The following is a 4,991-nucleotide window of genomic DNA, read 5'->3' as shown; positions in this document are numbered from 1 at the left end:
GTCTCTTATTTAAAGTTCCGGACGGAAACAGGAGAACCAATCTATTGTCGGACATGACATGTTCCGGGTGGTGAAATATTTTGCCCTTCAACTCAAATGTCTTCTCATTTTTTTTTTCTTTCTTTCTTTTCTTTCTTTTCTTTCTTTTCTTTCTTTCTTTCTTTCTTTCTTTTTTTTTTTTTTATAAAATAAAATCTCAAATATAATTTACCTACTAAATATTTACCGTGGTTACAATAGTAAAAAAATACTTTTTGCAAAAACATAGGGTCACTTTCTGGACTTTGTAAAGATGTAAGCTATAATAATAATAATAATAATAATAATAATAATACATTTTAATTGATTAATTGCATTGGTACTGTATTTTCGTTCTTGAACATGTTAAAAAAGGTAAATAAAAGCCAGAGATTTTTAAAGTTTTTTTTTTTTTCACAGTTTCAATGAGATAGATGTGCATTATGATTGAACAGTAATACCAACACAGGCCTACAGTAGTACCCACATATGCTACTGTGTCATAATAGTATTTTGTCTATGGTCACCATGGTACTTTTTGGTTAAGAATTACATAATTATTCCACATTATGCTAAATGCATTGCCCTTTTCCATTGATATTTCATAATGTGCATTTTCATTATTCCTGATAATTACAGCAATTTTGTGAAAGAATAGTTGCATTTGTGACATGCCCAATGGGGGAAGCAAGACTATAGCCTGCAGCTGTTTACATTATGAAAGTTAACTTAAGAATTTAAATACACAAATAATACAAATTCTGTATTAGTATGGCATCTGACCTACGTAGCAGGAGCGCTAAGTGAGACTTAAAGTGTATGATTAATTCATTCATTTTAATCATAAGACTGAGACACTCACTTACTTTTTAGTGTTTGTACTGTATAAAAAAACGACAACAATAATAATAAAATTATATTTTGTGAAAAGGCTTTTTAAAACCCCAAATCTATTCCCAGATGTGTGCAACATTTAAGCTTACAAATTCTACTTAAAGTTATACCAAAATACACTTTGCTTGCATAGCACTGCAGTACAGTGTTGGGGAAGCTACTTTGAAACAGTAGTTTGACAAGCTTCAAGCTACTCATAATTTTAAGTAGTTAAGCTAATTTTTTTGAAAAAGTAGTTAGCTACATTACAAGATACTATCAAAAAGTAGCTAGCTACATTGAAGTTACTTAATGAGGCAATTTGTTTTTTAATGATACTATCAAAGCAATAATTTCAATAACACACTTTACACTAATAACATTATTTAATTAATGTGTTTAAATATATTACATTTATTTCTTCTGAAGCGGTTTTGTGCGTCTGACGAGCGGTCTGTATGCTGGAATTAACATAACAGAGATGTGGTCTGAGTAGCCGAGGTGGGGGCGGGGCTCCGCCCGGTACGCACCTGGGATGTTTGTGTAAACAAGATCAAGCGCGTTCGCCCCTCTCATTGCAAAGTCCACATACTGATGGAATTTAGGGAGCACTGTCTTGAGATTTGCATGGTTGAAATCTCCGGCGACAATAAACAGTCCGTCGGGGTGAGCGTTCTGCAGTTCGCTCATAGCCCCATACAGTTCACAGAGCGCTTCCTTAGCGTTAGCGCTGGGGGGAATGTAAACTCCGGTTATGCAAACAGTGGTGAATTCCCGTGGTAGATAAAAAGGTCTGCATCTAACAGTCACAAGCTCCAACAGCGATGAACAGTAACTAGAGACTAGCATAGAGTTCTTGCACCATTCCGTGTTGATGTAAACACACAAGCCACCAAGCCACCAAGAGTCTTACCGCAGAGAGCTGTATTTCTGTCGGCACGAAACGAGGCAAGCCCGTCTAGCTGAATGGCGGCATCCGGAACTCTGTCGCTGAGCCACGTCTCTGTGAAAACAAAGATGCAGCAGTCTCTAAACTCACGCTGCGTAGCCTGCTGGAGTCGGATATAGTCCAGTTTATTGTCCAGGGAGCAAACATTTGAGAGCAGGATAGACGGGAGAGCCGGCCGGCTAGGGTTTGTTTTTAGCCTAGCATGGACCCCGCCCTCTTTCCGCGCTTCGCTTTCGCGACACCGCTTACGACGTCCTCTCCCCTGGCCACCGGCATCAGGCGACGCCGAGGGCTGGAGGCCTGATCTCCGCAGCAAGCCGAGAACGCGTAGCGCCTCCTGCAGGTCATCATGCAGCTTGGTTTTTGCATGAGTCTTATATTTCAGTAGTGTCTGGCGATGGTAGACACGAACACCGGTTGCTCCGATGTCCATGTGTTGCAAAAGTCGGGCTTTTTTAACAAAAATAGCACCATTGTGGATCCGGAGTGGCCGCTGCGTGCTACCGTGCCGCCATCTTGGATCACATCTTGGATCACATCCAACTTATTTTACTGGCGCACGTGCTCCAGTATAAATCTGCTGTGCCCCAGTAAAATTTCAAGTTTAAGTTTTACTTCCTTTGTCAGTGCATTCATTTCGATTGTAAATGTCGTAATGAATGCACTGACATGTGTCAGTGTCAGCATATACATTTGTAATGTGTTAGCATTTACAAAATATATAAGATATTAAAATGAATACATGTCTATTTTTCCAGCCTGTTGTATTAGCATTTATTTATCACCCCTTATTTGTTTTAGATACAGTTCCTAAGATATTGTTATTTACACAGGGCAAATATACTGTTTATTCAATCTAATTCAATTGCATATCATATTTTAATAAGGATATCATTTATTACAGCTGACAGTTACATGAGCAGACGTAAACACATTTTTGTGTTCTGTAGTATTGTCTTTGATTGTGATAACAATGAAACAATCTTCTGGCTAGTTTAGGACACTACATAAACAGTTGGCTGTAACTATGACTGCTATGAGCTAGGACTACAGTTTGGCTTGTATGAGTTGTTGTTGCAAGTAAACTTAATGAGTTTCAAACATCAGTTTAAACTTACACCAATTATGTTAGCTAGCTAGTTATTAATTTATAGAGTTAGAGAAAGCTCAGCTAGTTTTGCAAGCTAGCAACCAAACTCAGCCAGTTTAGCTACCAACTCTGCCTAGTGACCAACACTCTGCTCATTCTGAGACCTTTTTGTCTTACGCCATTTCATCTGAAGCCATTTAGCCTGACGTTGGTTAATGCAATTCCATACTTAACAGAGGTTTTCCTGATGTGTAATGTGTATAGAATATAGAAGAATACAAATGTGCAAGAAAGTTTTCTCTGGTTTTGTTATTTGCATATACAGTGTTTGCATTTTATGTCATAAAACATGTTGAGAATGATCATGTACAGTATGTTAAGATACTTAAATAAATATTTTCATAAAGATTAATATCTCTCCATGTTTAACTTTCCCAGTACTTGTTACAGTGTAGGAATAGTGGGTTATTTTATTTAAATAGTAAAGACTGCTGTTGCGTGATCTATTAAGAACAAAGCATCTGAAACATTCTTTGTTACATAGAAGAATACAATGGTGTTCTTTTATTAACCATCAGACAATCTCTTCTTATCCAAGTGAGCTGTAATAAGCTCTCAGTAGATGATTGTAATTCACTATTTTCATTTGTGAACTGCCATTACAATAGAAGACGACGATACTGCCTGATTCTGATCAGCAGACAGAAATATGCTGCCAGATCATCTGACGTTTTGCTGGTAAAAGTTTGGCTTCTATGCAATAAGGAATGCTATTAGTTGACCAACACGATGTAGCGTTTGGTCACGCTACACCACTACTTGCTGGAAAAAGTAGTTCGCTTATGGAAAAGCTATTCTGTTTTAAAAACAGCTGAGCTAACTCTCAAGCTACTGAAAAATGTAGTTATGTTAGTAGCGTCGCTACATGTAGTTAGCTACTCCCCAACACTGATAACTAACTAACTAACTAACTAACTAACTAACTTAATACAAGTTAAATACAAAGATTTATGTAGTCCTGTAATCAGTTATGTTTAGCTACTGCGTCCACTAAAAATGCTTTAAAATGGTTTCAGGTAATTATGTGCACAAAGGAATGCTCACTAACAAGTATAAATAGAAAGATCCATTTCTTTCTCAGCTCATATGCCTGATGGTGATTATTTTGTCTCTTTGGCAACTTTTCTTTGTTACTTGGCTTATGTGTACAAGAGCCTTTGTAAACCCTCACTGTGGCAATCCAGTTGATCAGGTCTGACCTGTAAACCTGTATACTGTAGCTATAGATAGGATAATTTCAGGTAAAATGGGAAAACTGGTAAGGTAGGACACTTACGTTTTGTATTTTCCTCTGTATATTGTAGAAGAGATCTGTAGTTAGAGATGTAGTTAACGCCAGAGACAAATGATCATAAAGTGTTCCACTTTGCCTGTATTTTCTGTAGTTCAAGGGTCAAATCCTTATCAATTCTTGCCTTTCTTATTTTATTTTATCTGTAAAATATGCACCATTAGATTATATAAAACTAATTTATATTGTTTTATAATATAGTTATTATAATGTAATTACTGTGTATTTTGTTTAATAATACTTGTTTCCCCTGTTCAGTGTGGTATAACCTAGTCTACAATGCAATTTGCTTGCACATTAAGCATTTAACAACACATCACCAATGGTTTAAATTCGTATTTAACATACTGTGTACAGCCATAACTTTGGCCAATAAATGCACTTATTGGATTCATCACACACTATGAAATATAAAGACCACCCAGACACAAATTAACAGATAATATTTCTTATTTTATCAGAACACAACTTTAATAATTTTAGCAGTATAATCATACCTTTGAAAAGATCATAACTTGTGAGGTTGTTTTATAAATAATTTAATCAAAGTTGTTTGTAAAAAAATTAAATAGGTTACTGAACTAAAGCATCTATAATATTACAATGTATCGGTAGTATAATAATATTTTTTTCTTAGTAGTCATAATGATATCTCTATATGCCTTTAAACCTTTCAATATTTTTTTTCGTTCTTAAAGTCATTGCTTTGC

The sequence above is a fragment of the Xyrauchen texanus genome, chromosome 14, assembly GCF_025860055.1.
Source record: "Xyrauchen texanus isolate HMW12.3.18 chromosome 14, RBS_HiC_50CHRs, whole genome shotgun sequence".
NCBI classification, from domain to species: Eukaryota; Metazoa; Chordata; class Actinopteri; order Cypriniformes; family Catostomidae; genus Xyrauchen; species Xyrauchen texanus.
The sequence above is the reverse complement of the archived record's forward strand: the minus strand, read 5'-3'. Positions refer to the sequence as shown.